Source organism: Diadema antillarum, unplaced genomic scaffold (assembly GCF_040938485.1).
Source record: "Diadema antillarum isolate AM-2024a unplaced genomic scaffold, OU_Dant_1.0 scf00000148, whole genome shotgun sequence".
NCBI lineage: Eukaryota > Metazoa > Echinodermata > Echinoidea > Diadematoida > Diadematidae > Diadema > Diadema antillarum.
Window position 1 is genome coordinate 479,327 of NW_027271037.1, and position 20,218 is coordinate 499,544.

At 38.7% G+C, this 20,218-nt stretch overlaps 1 pseudogene; it reads left to right on the forward strand.

Moving 5' to 3' along the window:
- Positions 1-2,794: 2,794 nt before the first annotated feature.
- LOC139721712 (sodium- and chloride-dependent neutral and basic amino acid transporter B(0+)-like) lies at positions 2,795-18,892 on the forward strand (annotated as a pseudogene).
- The last annotated feature ends 1,326 nt before the right edge of the window (positions 18,893-20,218 follow it).

A 20,218-nucleotide genomic window follows, 5' to 3' on the forward strand; every position in this document is an offset into this window, starting at 1 on the left:
AATGTTGTTGAGATGCCACTGTGTGACGTACTTGTAAGAAGACGTACTAGTAGGCTATTCTCAGTTCAGAGTTACGTATTTGGCTGCAGAACGTTTTCTTGTGTGTGTGTGTGTGTGTGTGTGTGTGTGTGTGTGTGCTCGCGCGCGCGCGTGTGCGGGGGGGGGGGACTGCGGGCCGTTGAATAGAGGGAGGGCGGGGTGGGTGTTCAAGGGTCAGTGATCTCCCAACCCCCCCCCCCCCCCTTCTCATTAGACAACGTTGTCAAGCCCCTTTGTTATTATACATGTATATGTAACTCTGAATTGGGAAGAGTAAATCTCGCTGGATTGGCGCCTAATACAGCTTTTCCTATTCATAAATCGTTAATTAATTCAATCATATCCATGTACCAAATACTTTTTTGATTATGGAATTGAAGATGGAGTTCATGTTATCCTTCCCATTAAAACATGAGAAATTTTACTCCAAATCTGAATCTCTTTTTTGTTTCTTATATGTATCACATTGTTACTTTCCCGGCATGAAGCTTTCGCGAGTTGGAGCCGACGACTTTTTTTTTTCGGCGGCATGAAATTTCAGCGAATTTCCACTGACGTTCGATGCATTGTGTACAATAGCGCGCATTTTGCTCTCGCAAATCTTGCCTCCTCGCAAAAATTTGCAACAGTCTCATGCATACGAATAATCCTGAACTATGAAATTCAGCATTTAAAGTACTGAGTAAGATTAACAAAATCTGAGGGCTCCTACTGTAATATCAATGAGTAGGTCCTGAGGGATCATCTTTCAAAATTTGGTGCTTTTATCCGCCGTGTAACGGTAATTTCACTAAGCAACCTGACTAAAAAGTGCTAGACCCGGCGAATAAAAAATTGTACTAAAGAGTTTAGACGGCTTTATGTTAACTTTCATGAAGTACTGATATTCTCGCTTTCATTTTTTGGACCTTATACTAACAGTGTGATTTTAAAAAAGCAAAACAAAACAAAACTTGAAGGGTCTAGTCTTGAATGTCTTTTTAATACAGTATTGCTACTTGCTAGTAAGTTCTATACAACATTTCAACATTTCCTCTGAAGAGCTGTTTAGAGCATGGAACATCAAAGACGGTGGAATGTTAAGCACACAATAGTCATGCTATAAAATCTACGCTTAAATTTGTACAAATTGCGAAGGTATTCCACTACTTCTATAACGCCTGCCAGTTACGTATAGCTGATAATCTGAATATAGAATCTTTATTACATAAAGTATGAGAAGGTAAAAATAATGCAGAATAATTCCATATCAATGATATCAATTGCTATGAGGGTGGGATGTTATCGGTCTTCATACAATGTCTGTAGAGATTTATAGCCTTGTCGGGTAGAAAACAAAATCCTGCATAATACAAACCCTGGGACTAGAATAATTAGTATTTTTTATCATGTCTTATCAATATCAAATACTATAATCGCTTTGCACCTGTTTGCCGTATCAAAAAAAAAAAGGTAATCCAACGTTAGAGGTCAACTGTTTCTTAATAATGTCAACTATGGAGAGCTGGATATTCGTTGTGAAGAAAGGGGAAGACTTCGTCTTTTCATTGATAGCTAATTGTGTTTCCATATAGGAAAATGTCATGAATGAGTGAGCACATGATCTTTAAAGGTAACAATGACAAGTTTCACTTGTTCCAAGTTTGAGCGTCACCGTGAAGGAAGGTTGACTGTCTCACTAAAATGGGTGGGATCTGTTTAGGAAAACGGTCAATAAACAGGTCAACCTGCCCGACTGCAAGTTTGTGTTTAGGGGTTCTTCTAACCTTTTATGGTCCATAACCTTTCAACCTGGCTACCGGTTGGGTCACTCCCACAAAGACCAACCCAGACAAGCCATTTTCCTCTCATGGTCATATTCAAGACATGGTATGTCGCTGCATATGTGTTGAATATAAACAGAGGAAATATGATTTTTTGGGGATGGCCTTCGTCGACGTATGGGTATCTGGCTAGAGGATCTGAAACGTCAGTATACAATATAGGACCTACTGCTTGACTTGTCTTGTAAACATATGACAGATTCAAGCCTAAAGGATTTCTGTTGTCAGCAATGTGACTGTAGGTAAAAGTGGTACATGAGCTGTTTGAAGTTTTATGTGTTTGGATTTCGGAAACTTGAGAGGCATTTGTGCTGAGTTGATTTTCATTTTCGGTAGCTGCGACAGATGGGATTCGTACATGCGACCTAACAAACTACGTTCGTGTATTGTTTTCCTCCCACGCAGTGAAGACTACAATATTATTCCAAAAAGGTCCTGGCATTTACCATGCGTTTTACAAAAACAATCAAACAAACAAGCCATAGGATGCATGCCCAGTTTTATCATCCGACAGCAGGCTGGTAATCGAATACTGAATTTAGGGGGGAAATGAAAAATGTCCTTCCTGCACGACGCCTGGGCACCATTATATTTCTATTTAAAAAAGAAAAGAAAGCTTTTATGAAAAGAACTTCTGCTGGAATGGCAATTTTCAGGGTAACGACAAGAATGCAGCTTCCGGATTGACTGTTGCTGTGGGAAGTTGCCATTCCAGCAAGATCAGCTTTCATATAAACGTTTATGACTCCTGTCTCAGGTGTTACACCCTTGAAGTCCCTTCAGTGTCTTAGGCTACCCTCGAACCCCCTGCAATGCCAACCATTATCAAATAAATTTAGTTAATGAAAATTAGCTGGCTTCAGTATAACCCTATAGAGCCTTAATTCTTGATTTCATTCGACTGCTACGATTCATTTCATTATTATCGTATAATGTGTCATGTCCAGCGAAGGGAGGATGCCCTGGAGGAGGTGGTGGAGCGGCAGACGTGGAGAGGGCGCTTCGACTTTGCCGTTTCTTGCCTTGGATATGCCGTGGGACTATCCAACATTTGGAGGTTCCCGTTCCTATGTTACAAGAACGGCGGAGGTATGCAATCAATGAAATTATACTCGATGTGCAGTATGAAACTTGTCTTCCCATGGAGATGTAAATGTAAATGATGAAGAGAGGTTTCCTGTAGCACCATGTCTATGTAACCCTCGACAGGACAGTAATTGTTGTTTTGGGTGACAAGATCCTATAAGGAAGAGAGTGGAAGAGGAAAGAGACATTGGGAAATAGTAAAGAAGGCAAGAAGCTCTGAAGATTGAAAATTAATTGATCATTAACAGTAACAACAATCTCTTTTCCCTTACGATTAGTTATTGCCCAGTTATTACAACTCCACAATAAGTCGATGCGATAGATTGAATCCATGCTTCTTTATTTAGGTGTTAAATTGTTTAATAGTTAAGTTTCGTGGGCAGGAATAATGAAAGACATGGGTGGCGATCATTTCAACACCTTATCCGATATGTTGATTTTGTTTCCACAAAGGAGCCTTCCTTATTCCCTACTTCACCCTCCTGATGTTTGCTTGCATCCCCCTCATTGTCCTGGAGTTTGCCCTCGGTCAGTACAGCAGCAGCAACATGGTCACGGTCTGGAGAGCTTTACCCATCATGAGAGGTAAACCTGAGAATCACATTATTTTATCACTTCTTCTTTACCATGCATCACAAAATCAACAAAAAGTCGCACGCTCTCATATCACGTGATGACTCAGATTAGGTGAAATGGTTCAATACAGTAAGTGTCTTTTTTATATCAACATATCATCATTTCCCGAAGGAACCAATCATAACCGAATATAGATTTTGATTTTAGAAAATGAATGGAAAATTGTGTGTTTTTTTGCCCTTTCCTAGAACGCATTTTGGTAGAATAGTGGCGTATAACATATGGCTATAATGCCCTTTTCATTAAAAAGAAAGAAAGAAAAACATTACACTTCACTTTCATCTCGGATAACTTTTGCAAGGATTGTGAAACTGCATTTAAAGTTCGTATCAGTCATGAATTCAATGTGCATATTGATAACGAGTGTACAAAACTGAATTAATCAGCCCATGTTGCCTACAAAGTCTTACATCTCATTTTCCCATTCATTTCGCAGAGCATAGCACTGTGACATTAAGTGTTTGGATCTATATAGACAATAAACTTCAGAGCATCTTTTTTTTTTTTGTAAAGTAACATCTTCCCAGAATGCATATTTTCTTCCCATTATTTAGGTATGTTACTGAAAATCATTTGTATATAGTTTACGTCAAATTAAAGCCTAGAGTCAAGTTTCTCATAATCTGCTAAGAATCCATAATATCTGGCGAATTTTTGGTGCTTTTATAATGCAGAGTTGTATTTATTGTATAGCCATTGTGCTGCAAGTTTAGAACTCTCTAATGACAGGTCAATTACTAATTAAATATCATCGCTAGAAATCTTGGACTAGTCCCTTTGAAGAGTTTTGCTAAGACCTAAGATATGTGCTCGGATTCATGAAAAAAAAACTACAAATGTCTTCGTGATCATTGTAATTAGACTTTTACAGTTTTTGTCATTCCTCACTTTGTCAATCAAAGTGTCAAGCAAGAGAAGGGATGATTCATGCCTAATTCCTTCTTCTTGCAACGAAATGCCTTGTTATCCTCACTCTCTCTGATGAGAAAAATCACATTGTTCGAATACAAATACACACATACAGGTCTGTCTTACTGCCAGTTCTTGTCTTACTCGGTACTCCTTGGATACTACAACGTCATCATCGCTTATTCTATCTACTACTGCTTCGCCTCCTTCACACGCAACCTGCCGTGGGTGGGATGTGACCACCCGTGGAACACACCCTACTGCAGCGAAAATTTGGGGGCTTGTCTGGGAGATGGAGGCATCATTATTGCCAATGGCAGCTGCGCAAACCTGACGAAGCTCACGGAAGAAGAGCTCGGAGAATACAACGTCATTGTGCATAATGAGACCTTTGTGGATCTCGGCAACTATACTGACCCTCTCAGGATGGAGAGGCGACTACCGAGTGAGGAATACTGGACGTGAGTGTTAATGGTATTTCAGGTAGTAGACTCCTTTCAGGCAGACTTACAGGCTTATGTTTATCACAATATGATGATATACATGGCATATACAGTATACATGGCCACTGTGGCCACATTCTCTTGAAGCAGAAAGCTTGTGACGGGAGCACCCCGCCCCCCTCCCCCCCCCCCCCCCCCCCCCCCCCACACACACACACAAAAAGAAAGCTGAAGGAAGAAAAGCGTGAAAACACGTGAAATGCGTGGCCGGGGACTTGGATGTACTATCTTTCATTTTATCCCGTTCCATAGATTCTAAAATCCCCATAGACTTAATATACAGGCCACCAGGTTCCCGTATGGAATGAATTATTTTGACCCTAAACTCATACACAAAGGACCCAAACAAACAAACAAACAAAACAATTGTACGTACACGAATCGGCGTATACAAAATGTTTTGCTGGAGTGTCAGAGATAACCCAGCACATGATTCGTGTAACTTGAGATAATCATTCGGGTTGATCCTGTGTAAAATCCAGTAGAAGTCAAGAATCTGAAGATCCTTTGGTGATTTTAAATGCAAAATATTTAATGTGCCAGGATGTATGCAGATGGTGTTTATGTTTTACTCTTTTTTCCTTTGCTTGTCTCATACCAGGAACCAATTTTTGAAGCAGTCTTCCAGCATATCTGAAGTTGGGGGTGTGGTCTGGCAGGTTGCCCTTAGCAACCTCTTAGTGTGGGTTACCGTGTTCGTCATCATCGCCAAGGGTATAAAGACTTCTGGCAAAGTGAGCTAATGATGTAGGTTAACACATTCTCGTAATTGAACGACTTTTATTGAACTTTCACAAGCCCCCGTACTTTTAAAAGGATGAATCGAGCAGAGTGGAATTGCCTACTGCAACATGATATGTATGTTTATTTGTTTATACGTTCTTCCTGATAGAGCGCAAAGAACTTGAATATTTAATGTTTATATTAATCGGTTTGCAGGAAACAACTTTTGAGAACAACATCTAATAGGCAAACATTAAACAAACAACATGCTGTATTAGAATCCTTGTAAACCCGTGAATGAAAATGCAAACAAAGTGAAGAGTTACAGCTTGTGGTCATTTTTCAGATTATCTGAATTTATCACCTGCATGGTAACTCTTAACACAGTGCCCTGACATCCTCGATATGCATCCTCCACCTCGCTTACACCAAAGCTCAAACAGTGACCCAAGCTTGTTGGAGACGCGGTAATGCGGGCCGAGCCGTCGCCCTGTTTGCTATATTCTCAGCTCAAGGGCTCGGCCCCGCAAATTTGACATATCGTCGAAATAGGCGCTATTTCTTTTTTTTTTCGTGGAGACTACGAAAAATTGATTGCAAGCGCATCAAGCATGCAATCAAGTAGACAAATACATGTTCTTTGCTGTTCTGAAAATTCGAGCTCCTTTATAATATTGCAAATCAGCTGCAATGAAAACAACTCAGCGCAGTTATTCATTCATCTGACTTGTGATACAGATATGCATTGAAATTTGTATGTTTAAGTATTCTGTATATAAAATGTAAAAAAAAAAATACATTAAACCTTTCCAACAATCTTATGTAGTGCTTAACGTCGCGACGACGGTGGGATTGATACATTCAAGCTCGGCCTCTGTGCAAATGCCCATATGCCTTGTTCTGACTTGGAATGTCTTGTGAGTCTTGTCCAATCCGCTCAGTGTATTCACTCCACAGCGGATTGACTGACAATAGGATGATTTATCCTTAGAATGGTTTATGTTACTTGATTACAGATGGTATATTTCACGGCCCTTTTTCCTTACGTGATGCTGACCGCGCTCCTGATTCGAGCCGTAACTCTGGATGGATATTACGATGGCATCATGTTCTACCTTAAGCCTGATTGGACAAAGATCGCAACCCCATTGGTAACCCTCCCCCCCCCCCACACACACACACACAAAAGAGAAAAATTCCCATTAAAGATGAGCGAAAAATTTAGTAGCGACACGCGTTCCACATGGTATATTGTGTAAACCTGTTGATCCATTTCAGCAAAACATACAGCTTTCACATTGGGCGCGCGCAAACACGCGCACAGACACACACATACACATTGTTTTTTTTTTCCTTATTCATTTATTCTTTAATCTATCTATCTGTCTATCTATCTATCTATTTATTTATATATTTATTTATTCAGTCTTCTTTCATTACGGTGGCCCCACCTGTCCAGTAGGCAGGTACTGTTCTTCCTGGGGGCCCTGAACATACAAACATAACAGATGACAAAACATAAATACAACATACTGTGCGTGTATAAGTACAATTCTTCCACTGAGTCCAATACAAACAATCATACAATAACTGTACACTGACAATTATACTAATCAAACAAACGATACGGTATGGTGGGCCTTGTATCTATTATAACCAAACAACCATAAATTTCATCAAAAACTAAAACTTTCACTGAACGTGATTTATACCCCCACCCAAAACGGGAAAAAATCAACTCAACCAGCAACCATCTTACATATTCTTACCAATAACATTATTATCTTAGTAATATAATACTCAATATCAAATAGATATATACTGCCCACTGTCAATCACAAAAACGTCATATATCGTATCTCAAGTCAAATGCTTAAAACCAGAGTAAAATAAATAAATCGGCTGTGATTGTTAATAGCAAATGATGTTGCCATGGCAACATATTTGACATTAAAAAAATCTACACAACTATGATATCATAGACATCACATATCCCAAATTTCAAATCAAATACTCAAAAACTGAAAAACAATTAACTAAATTCACAATATTATGATATAATTATAAGCATATAAGTATGAGAACGATTTTTTTTTCCCCTGCAAGAGATGGAATGAGTTCATTTGCATTGACGGCTATGCTGTCATTGAGTGTCTCTAAACTGCTTTACAAGACAGTGTTCAAACACCACCTCTCTTTAAAGGGGATGGCTAGTAACTGATCAGTGGGAATCCGTGGGAACGCTGGGGGACGATTGTTCCCATCCTTGTGAGATTCATTTAAGAGTACATCATATATCTATTGTTATGTGAGAATTATTTGCTTTAGAATGGTCTCATATTCAAGTAGTGTGCAGTTTAATGTTTCCAGGCTAGCATGCCTGTACAGTGACGGGGCATTAAACTGCACATTACTTGAATGAGACCGTTCTGAAGCAGATAATTTTCACAGAACAATAGATATGCAATGTACTCTTGAATGAATCCCACAAGAATTGGAACAATCATCCCCCGCCATTCCCACTTCCAATTCCCACAGATCAGTTACTAGTATAGTCATTCCCTTTTTAAGCGTCATCAAACGTCTTTAAGCGTCATCAAACGTGGCCTTCAAAGCACTGCTGGTCGACACAGTGTGGTCCACTCTCTACCACGCTAAACACTTTCTTGTACTGTTTGATGAGCACATCCTTAAGGCTTTGTGAACCATTCCACTATGCACAAAAACAGTGATCAAATATGGCAATGTAATTAGTGAGTTTTAGCACTGTTTTCGGTTTGATGTACTTCCATAGGCATCTCAGCATTGCTAGTCGTGTAGCAATGTTTGTACAGTATTCTTCAGCTTGTTTGTGCCATCTATGAATTCGTCCATCCAAACCTCTAAATACTTGTCTTCAGTTACTCCATCAAATTCATTACAGGCAATTTCAATTTTCAACCGATCTGAGCACAAAAGTTTTCTTGATGTTCCAATAAGCATGATCTGAGTTTTATTAACATCCAATATCAGATATTTTTGTCCAAACCACCTGTTTATATTATGTTATTCATTGTTCAACACTATTTCAATCTCCTGCGCATCATTTCCATTATACATGTATAAAACAGAGCAGTGTTATCTTAATGAAAAACGGCAATAGTTTTCTATTGGAAACGGCACGATCATGTTTGCCCAAACATCGGAAGTGGATAGGCCTTTTTCAGGGACACATTATATACTCAAGAAAGACTTAGCATTGATTCTTATTCGATACTTTTAGCAGACAGAAGATCCAGTGTAAAATCAGCGTACGTTTCTCCCGTTGCCTTCGCTTTGGCCGCAAGGTTTTATTGTTTTTCATGCATGTTTTTTCATGCAATCAACAACATTAATTCATCTCACTCCTCTTCCATCTTTCTACAGCCGTGGAAAGATGCTGCGCAACAGGTTTTCTTTTCGTCCGGGGCTGGCGGTGGTAGCTTTCTCACTTTGGGTTCCTTCAACAATTTCCACAACACTTTTATCAAGTTAGTATGAATGCTGGTTTGAACAATATCTTATGACAAATTTTAGGTTGATTACCTGTTATTCAGTGATCTGCGATCTAACCTTCAAGTCTCACTGAATGTATGCATACCATTTGATGGCGTGTATGTACAGTTGTGTCCGAATGTGTGGGCAACGTATTGTTCACATGGCATTCAATGATATGACACAATGATAAATCGACTTCATCTCCGCACAAAATTCAACGAAATACGAAATTTTATACTGTATAATATCATCAAAACTACCTTTGCCCAATTTATGAATACATGACTAATTAGATTAAGTTACTAAAGGTGAATAGCATAGATAGCGATTATCACATGAAGTTAACTGGCATGTAACTGTAGGATACAAAGGCAATCATTTTCTCTGACATTAATCTGTTCTTGCTCTTTCATGCCCCTAGCCGTTATCATACAGCATGAGTTTGTGTGTATAATACAATGCATTTGAGATGAGGTGAGGCATGCCTGCAAAACCCATTAATATACGTACCTGTCGCTCCTACATGTTATGTCCTTCTTTTATGTTCTTTCTCCTTATAATACTAATTTCTTTCACCTTCACCCTTTTCTTCCTCAATCTCTTTCCTCTTCCATCTCTCCCATCTTGTTCCTTCATCCATCCATTCTTCCAGCGATGCAATGATCGTTGCAATCGGCAACAGTCTCACCAGCTTCTACGGTGGCTTTGCAGTCTTTGCCATTCTAGGGTACATGTCAAAACAAAGTGGGACCCCAATCCAAGACGTCGTCAGAGGAGGTATAATGTAGGGACCGTCGAAGCAGGGATAGTGATGTATGACTATTAAAGAGCGACAGACTGTTTCATAAAAAAGAAAATCAATACACATGTATCAAGTATCCCCCTCCAAAAAATAACATCTAGTGATTCAATTAACCTACTTATTGCATTCTAGTTTCTAAATAATCATGTTAATGGAAACAGATAAGGGCCCATATATAGGCCTATATAGGTTTTCCCGGTCAATTTCATACTTTTGTCACTCAAATTCATTAATGTGCACTCAAATTCACGTAGCCCACGCACGCGAAAATATTCGGACATTCGAATTCAGAATCCGAGCGATCAATTTCATTTATGGGCGTTCTCTTTCGTTTTCGTGAAATCAAATTCACGATTGGGCATTCAATTTCAAAATGCGAGCACCGACTTTCCTACTCGTGCATTCAAATTCCAGCGATAGTCACGAGATAGTCCCAATGAGCTTGTTCGGATCGTTCAAATTCATCTTTAGTCGATCAAGTTCCTACTTCTTGCAATCAATTTAACGACGAAAATGGAGTAGACTTTTAAGAAAGGAAAAAGGGCCAACACAACCAATGAAGGCTTGCATAATAATGTTATGATTGTTTACAGGTTCTACATTGTTCTCTGTTCTTGTATTCTTTGTTTTTCATCTCAATAAATCTCAAATTGTAATGTCCAATCCGCCAGCAGTGCATCCAAACAACACAACGACTAGTAATGATATTTCTTGATGATACTGCATGCTGGCAACGCCCCAACCCCAACCACATAATGACAATTCATCAATTTAAAGACAAACTGACACACAGTTGTGACTCTCTCACACATGGCACCTCCATTTTATGTCCAATCCGAGGGACTGTGCCTGTATATTCCTATTTGCTAAGCGCGAGTTCAAAGTTGTCAATGAACAGGTGGACCTCTACCGCAAAATAAATAATCATCATAAATCCCAATATATTCAAAGCCAAATGAGAAACACATGCATACACGTCCCCAAACTAACTAAATTCAGGACTTCTTTTAAATTGAATGCAGTTATTTGGAACATGGTTGCCTATTCAAGAATTTGAATGACCGACGAGATTCCGTCGCCAGCTTGACATGAATTTGAATGCTCATTGATGAAATGCATGCTCCTCTCTTAAATTTGAATGCTCGGATAGTGAATTCGAATGACCGGATTGCTGATTCAGTGCTGCGAGCGTGGAATGCGTGAAATCGAATTCTCGGAATAGGAACTTGAATGACAAAAGTTATGAAATTGACCGGGAAGACATATATATATATATATATATATATATATATATATATATATATATAAGTATACATGGCGTTCCATGCCAAAGACCCGGGTTCGATTCCCGGCGGAGACCAATTTTTCAACTCTTGCGCTTTTCCCAAAAAGGAGGAACAGTAAGAGGAATAATGATGTCAAAGCTACGCACCGATATCTCCTTCCTTTCTCATATCTCATATATGTATATATATATATATATATATTATAAATATATATATATTATATGTATATTTATATTTTTTACATATAGTGTGTGTGTGTATGTGCGTGTGTGTGTATATATATATATATATATATATATATATATATATAGGCTACAGAATATACAGTGATAACATATGCATGCAAATTAATGTTTCTGTGGTTATTTGTTGAGCTGGTCGTGTTATAGGTTTTCCCGGTCAATTTCATACTTTTGTCATTCGAGTTCCTATTCCGCCGGTCATTCGAATTCACTATCCGAGCATTCAAATTCACTGACGGAGCATTCAAATTCACTCTCAGAACATTCAAATTCGATATCGAAGCATTCAAATTCACTATCGGAGCATTCAAATTTGAGAGAGGAGCACGTATTTCATCAATAAGCATTTAAATTCATGTCAAGCTGGCGACGGAATCTCGTCGGTTATTCATATTCGTGAATAGGCAACCATGTTCCAAATAACTTCATTCAATTCAAAAGAAGTCCTGAATTTAGTTAGTTTGGGGTCGTGTATGCCTGTTGTGTTTTTCATTTGGTTTTGAATATATTGAGATTTATGATGAATATTCATTTTGCAGTAGAGGTCCACCTGTTCATTGGAAATTTTGAACTCGCGCTTAGCGAAAAGGGATTAGTCCATGGGCCAGGCCAGATATTGGTACCATCTGAGGTGGCAAAACCTTTTTGGTGTCATTTTGTTTGTCGGGCATAGATATGCTTATCAAGCTATGATAGCATTTCCAAATGAGTAGCTTAGTCATATTAAATGAATTTTTAACCAATTTGGTCTCGTTGTTATATCCCTATACTTCTGAATCGAAACTAACCGCTATACAAAGAAGAGCACTGTCTTCTGTATGTTTAATAGAGCTGTAAAATGCAGCTCTATGGTATGTTCACAGGTGTTCTGTTGTAAACGCGGTGTGCTTAGTCTTTATTCAAGGCAGCGAAGGGAATATCCAAAGGTTATGATGTCCACAGCGCTTAGTCTTCATTCTAGACGGCGAAGGGAATATCCAAAGCGTATGATACAGTGTATATCCTTTTATCTAAAAACAACAACAACAAAAAAGCAATTCCTCGTGAATTTTACCGTATTTTTCAATTATTTATCATTTTCCGGCGAAAACGCTACGGTGAAAACGCTAATACCACACCAATGTCGCTTTATTTCCATCCAACAATATAAGATAATGCAAAAACAATGTACCGGTACACTACGGTACATTATAATGAATAATATTATAAATGAACAGAGTGATTTTCGTTTAAAACTGATGTATTTGTTGATAGGGTAGTATAAAAACAGTATAGATAATCCCTTTTATGAGGAACTTTAGATATGATAACGGTACATTGGTCTAGATAAAGACTAAGCGCACCGCGTGACAGCTGTGGACATCATAACCCTTTGGATATTCCCTTCGCTGCCTTGAATAAAGACTAAGCGCACCGCGTTTACAACAGAACACCTGTGGACATATATATATACACGGAAGACAGTGCTCTTCTTTGTATAGCTGTTAGTTTCGATTCAGAAGTATAGGGATATAAAAACGAGACCAAATTGGTTAAAAAATCATTTATTATGACTAAGCTACTCATTTTGAAATGCTATCATAGCTCGATAAGCATATCTATGCCCGACAAACAAACTGACACCCAAAAGGTTGTGCCACCTCAGGTGATACCAACAACCCATTTTTCGGGTCTTGGCCCATGGACTAGATATACAGGCACATGTCCCTCGGATTGGACAAAAAATGGAGGTCCAATGTGAGTCACAACTCATTGCACGTAAAAAATCTCCACTTCATTTTTTTCATCGCAAAGAGCAGGGTGTTTAAGGCTCACCATCCAACTGGACCCCTACATTATGGGAAGACCAGCTATTGCAGCTGAATATGGTTAATCCAGTCCATCTTCTTTAATGGAAAATAAAACAAACAAACAAAAATTAGGCACTGTATAGGCGTTCAGACGAGCATTACACGGAGGGTTGGTTGACTCCTTCGAGGAAAAAAAACAACAATTTCGACTATTTTTATTGCTGAAACTGATACAATGAACATTTTATACGTCTTGTTTGTTGTGTATTTACTGTCTTGTTGGTTTACTTTTGCGGGACTGTGTGAGATCATTGTGTGTCAGTTTGTCTCTAAATCGATGAATTGTCATTATGTGGTTGGTGTTGGGACGCTATCAGCATGCAGTATCATCAAGAAATATGATTAAATTGTCGTGGTGTTGTTTGGATGTACTGCTGATTGGACATTACAATATTTGAAATTCATTGAGATGAAAAACAAAGAATACAAAGAACAATGAACAATGTAGAACCTGTAAACAATCATAATTGCAAAGACTTCATTGGTTGGTGTTGGCCCTTTTTTCCTTTCTTAAAAAGTCTACTACTCATTTTCCTCGTTAAATTGATTGCACGATTGACTATCGCATGAATTTGAACGCACGAGTAGGAAAGTAGGTGCTCGCTTTTTGAAATTGAATGCCCAATCGTGAATTTGATTTCACGAAAACGAAATAGAATGCTCATAACTGAAATTGATCGCTCGGATTCTGAATTTGAACGCCCGAATATTTTCGAGTGCGTGCGCATGTGTGAATTTGTATGCACATTAATGAATTTGAACGAAAAAAGTAGAAATTGACCGGGAAAATCTATATTACGCATTGTGCGTGACAAAATAGCAACAACTTTTTGTGATTTAATAAACCATTAATATGTTTTCTCATTTTTTCTGTGTCAGGATTCGGACTTGTGTTTGTGGTTTGCCCCGCTGCGCTGGCGGAAGTTCCCCGGTGCCCCTGTGGTGGTCGGCGCTTTTCTTTTTCATGTTGTTCCTTCTTGCTTTGGATACGTCAGGTAGGGTAATTTCCTTAAAAAAACAAACGACAAGAGAGTAAGCATTTGCCATATCGCGATTATTAGGACTATATATCGTATGAATTATTCAGAATTTACAAAAAGATATTGTTGCCTCTTTAAGGACTACGGTCCTTACGGGCTGTTCAAAAAGTGTGACAATTTATCTGCAGTCAGACGTTTCATTACTCAAGAAGTAAACGTAATGCCGTAGGAGAGTGTGACAAAACTTTTTTTTTTCATTTTTTCTAGGTAAGAATAGAGAAAGAACTAAAGAAAAAAATCATAATGAATATTGATCAAGCAGGTGATAATTATAATCCTGTCTGCAGAGGCTACTCTCAACCCAACATTTTTTACACAAAAAGAAAAATTGAGATGGAACTGCTTGTCGTTCAAGAGTAGCTTTGAATTATTTATTTCAGAAATAAACAATTCAAATGTTATTGAATGACTGATATTTCCATAAAATTATCATGAACAAAATACAACTCTGAAACAAATTTTAAAAACAGCTTTAAAAAAACTGCTTTGTCTCCTCTTCTCAGATTTCTCTTGATATGCATTTTGTTTTTGTATTTCTTTCTACTCCTTCGCTATTTACTGCAGTTTGTCTGCTTGGAAGCCATGATCACAGTGTTTCTGGACCGCTTTCCCAAACTAAGGAAATGGCGCGTGATTGTTGTAGCGGTTTGCTGTGGCGTCTGCTTTATGACCAGCTTTAGCTACATAACAAATGTAAGCAAACGTTACATCCTCTTCGAAAGCTGACCAGTATATTGCATTATACATTCAGGTAAATTGGGCTCAGGACCAACACAGTTATTACAGGAACATTCCATACGATTTTGATGAATTTACTTATTAAGTGGCATTATTGATAGCGCGTGCCAAATAAAGATCTGTGGAAACTACGATGTATTGTCGTACTTGAGCATACAAAGCAATATTCTGAAAACCTCTTTATCAATAATATTTGACTCCGTTAAAAGAATACCACTTGTTTGTGTTTCTTAAATTTGTAAAACATTCCTATTTCTCAATCCAATTACATACAATAAATAGAAACTTTGTAACCAGTATAACCCATTTATACATTAAGTATTTGTTCAAATGTCACTTTCAACAATAATCAATAGTTATCATTTCATTTTGATGAGCTGTCCTGTTTCGTCTATATAATCATATTATACTGAAGTACAATCTTGCAGTGCATTGTTCTCTATGAAATAGCATTCTCATTGCATTTAAACTGACCGTGCTATATACTATCGACCCAAGGCCGGTCCCTACTGGGTAGCACTGATCGACAGCTACGCCTCGGGCTGGATTTCCATCATCAGTGGACTGGCCCTCCCGCTTTCCTTCGGCTGGGTCTACGGCATACGACGCCTCAAGAACGACATACGGGCCATGCTCGGCAGCAAGCTCGTGGATCATTGGTCCTTCATGTACTGGCAGCTCTCGTGGCTTTTCTTCACCCCTGCCATTCTACTGGTAAAGTTACCAAAAAAAAAAAAAGTTTCTCGTTCTTGATGAAATGAAAGCTTCTCTTATGTTTTTTTTTTCTCTCGTTAATCTTTTCCAAAAGTTCATTGCGAGTTCGTTGTGACCTATTGTGCAACGGAAGATACCTGCCAAATATTGCTTTTGAGATGCAAAATAACAAAGAATCAAAAGGACAAAAAAAAAATGTTTCTCATCGCGGTGACCCCTTGTTGAAGGTTCTTTTCTTCTTCTTCTTTTTCTTCTTCTTCTTCTTCTTTTATTTCCTTAAGACGTGAGTGTACACCTCTTCAAATTTCCGGTTTTATTCCGACTTTGTCATTTAAAGCCAAGATGATTGAGATCGTGGTAGTAGTCACAGTTCGCATTAGAACACACAGTGTAATGAGAATGGTTGCTACAGCTGTACCATGAATCCTTCCCTGTTAATCCATGCGATCATACCTATGCAGATCATCCTCATTTACAACATCACGAACTGGTCGAAGCCGGAGTACAACGGACCGTTTCCTGCTTGGTGTCACGTGATTGGCTGGCTCTTCCTTGTGGGAACTATGATCTTCATCCCAGCCGTTTGGATTTACGACTTAGTGCGGACGCGGGGAACATTTCGGCAGGTGGGTATACATTCATTAGCAATGGCAACATGACAGGGACTGCTGACACTTAGAAACTATAGAGATAACTCAACTTCAAAGTTTATCTGTAATCATGATTATTAGGGATGCTGAGGTCGAACAAATCGAAGCACTGAAGTTTCGTTAGATGGGATATTAGATTGAGAAAGTTATCTTTTTGATAGCTTCAAAAGTTCAGGGTATATAGTTTCGATTAATAATGTCAGGGTATATTTGCTGTTGTTGTTGTTGTTTTATTATTTTGTGTGTGCATTTTTAGTACTCCACCCGTTAAAAACGGTCTCCGCAAAATGTTGCTCGGACCTTGTATAGCGGTAACCTCTGCCAACCCGATTTTACCCTGACATTGTAACTGCGCCATTGTTACCACATGCTTTGATACACTCAACACGCATGTGCAACATTGCAGACAGAGACTACTTGACAACCGATCATGTGCATGAATTGTAACCACTGATTTCTATGGAATTAAAATCAGTGAATGTAACCACGCTTTTGGATGTGCACAATCTAGAACCAAGGATGTTCAAGAGAATGGAGTCACAACTGTCTTATTTCCTTTGCTAGATATTCGATGTCGCCGCTCAAAAATATTTGAAGCATGTGCCAAACAGGATCTGACACGCAGATAGGAAAACAATTGACTCGTGTCTCATTGCATAATCACTATAGCCACTTTCTATAGGAAGATATGTCTTTGTGATGGTAATTACTTTTCGCAATCCCTTATACAAGGTAGGTGGTACAGACACGAGGATGTACGAATAGAAATTGCGCCAAAAATGCTGAAATAAAGATGAAAATTACTCGACTGGGCATACCCGGGCACTAATCTGATCTATCTATCAATAAAGAATTATACTAACTTGAAGATTATTCCATATTAGTTTCATTTGTAGAAATTAAGCGGAAAAGTGATAAAAGCAGCTTTCCAGGATGGTACAGTTCTTAACATTTTCACATGATACATCTCTGATTTACACATTTGCGCGGTATAAGGTCTGTGAAAACAGGGCTTTAGTTATAAAATTTGCTTGGAGTCCATAGCGTTATAAACGCTATCCAAAGTCCCTATAACGCTGAAAGATTACATATTTCACAAAAGTATCATACGCAAACCAGGGGAATCTATGCTTCATTGCCTCAATGGTTGGGTAGAAGCACGATATCATTAAATCGAAGCTCAGTAATTAAAGGGGACCTCCGGATGATTTTCTAATTTTTACATTTGAACAACTATGAATTAGTTATACTGAGGACAGAGTTTCAGAATTTGTGATAATTGGGATGAAGAATAAGAATATTTTCAAAATTTAGAACAAATTGCAATGAACAAGGATGATGACATGGCAGAGTCACCATAAGAATGCAGGAGTTGGGGCTCAAGGAAGCAGAACAAAAAGAAGAAGGCATGCATAGATTATACACAGGTGAACTCGCAAGCAAGCAGTATTGTAATGGATTTACACTGCTACATTTCTGACATATGTGAACCTCCTATGTCATCACATCCTTGTTCAGTGTAATTTGTTGAAGTTTTTTTTCAAACTAATGTTTCTTTGCTCAAGAACCACAATAAATTCCACAAATCTATACATGGAGTTGTCGATTTATGTACTACATGATGTGAAATTATGAAAATCGTCTGAAATGTCCCTTTAATATTCCCTCAATAAAGTTGCCACCTTTAGGCCTACTTTATCGCTACAACTCTTGAACACTATGAGTGAAGTAAGATAGTTTGTTTTATTCTTCTGTTATGACTCCTTACAATATTTTTGGAAGTTTTTGTGCATACTTCTAGGAGAATTCGACATAATTAAAAAAAAAAATGATACTTTTTCTGCAAAGCCAAGTTTTAGGTATGTACCTGACTTTCAGAGAGAATATCGGAACGTGTTTTCTCGGAGACGCGGGCCGTTTAATTTTTTTTTAATGAAAAAGGTATCTTTAGCAAAATAGCAATAATTAGCAATATAATTCAACAAAATAAATTGTTGACTATATTTTTGTAAAGCCCACCACTGCCTTTGTAGCACCTACGACACCAATTTATGTGCAATGTTAGTGCAGTGCTTTTAAAGTTTCGTAAATGCAATCCGCCGTGTCGATTTCTATCATGCGCCAGCGCCTCCACGTCCTCACCCGCCCGGTGGACGACTGGGGACCCACTCACCTCGAGGATCGTATGGAAGCCTACTGGGCGCACGTTCAAAATGGAACCACTATGGGAGGCAGCTTCCATCCCGAGAAAGCGCCGCTGCCATACTCTAAGGATCCACCAGGGACCGAGCTCCAACCGCTAAATGCGGCTGAACGAGTGAATGATGAACGTTAGGTTTTGGTGTGAAAGGTACCCGAAAAAAAAAAAAAGTTGTGTTGTCTTTCCAATACACTACGCTTTGGAATTTGCCTGCATTTTTCAATTTGTCGTCATAACACCGGAGCAACCACACAATTCATAGTGCATGGCCGACGACAATTTGCAGATATACGTTTCGCCATCCAGGTCAAAAATTGGGAACTGCACAAGCAGCACAATTTGTCGCCAATTTATGAAGGGCGACAATTTGTGCCATAACAGGGGGCGTGGGCCGGTTGCACCCCCCCCCCCACCCCACCCCCCCCCCCCCCCCCCCCCCCCCCATTCCGCCACTGGTATGGAATCAAAATTCCACGGTAAATGGAGCCACAATTGCACGGATGATGACGTCATAATGAAATGGACTATAATATGCTCAATGTCAAACATCCAGTCAAATGACAAGGATCTCTTTGTCGTTATATAATATGTCTTAACTTAATGAGTGGGAATAATTATGATTTTATCAAATAGGCCCTACGACTTATGAGTGTAGATTTTAAAGAGTAGGAAATAGTTTAACAAGACTTTGTCGTACTTGGGTCAAGTATAATGATGCGTTGCTATTGTGCAGATATGGCACCAGGTGATCGTACAAAAACATGTTTGTTTGTTTTTTTAATACAAAAGATATGGATCTCGTACTTCATAGCCCTCATCAAAATCTATGGGTGCTGCTTGTCCATACAGGCGGTAGCGGGTGCACAGGATACTATTGAACATAACTTTCTTGAATGACACAAAAAACATGAACTATGGGCCCCTGTGAAAGTACAGACAAACGTTATTTCTATTTACTGCACTTTCCAGTATTATTGATGACAGAATGTGCGTACTGTATGTGGAATGTACGTCGGTTGTTACAATAATCCCATCGCTCCATGCGTGGCGATTACGTCATTTATCGGTAATCTTTACAAGCTACGATACTTTAGGTTTCCCTCCGTTTTACTATTTTGTGTAATTTACTTAAATAAGATATTCTGTGAATTATATCATCGAAATAGTCACATACGCATGCAGCTATCCCACACGACGATCCAATGAATTCCATTTCCCCTAGTGAGAACTGCACAGTACTCAAAATACGTTTGTTAATGATGGACCCAGGTTTTAAATTAGCTAAACAAAATTCAGTTGAGTTCAGTTTGATTTTACACCGTGGTTTATTTTGTTTGAATGTTCTTATGCGTTATACTTGTAATTGTAGATTATGAAGGGCAATTAGCCCGAAAGCTCAATTGAAGGGGTTGCTGCTACCCAACATCAGAGCCACTCGGTCTCTTGTGCAAGTTTTGCTGC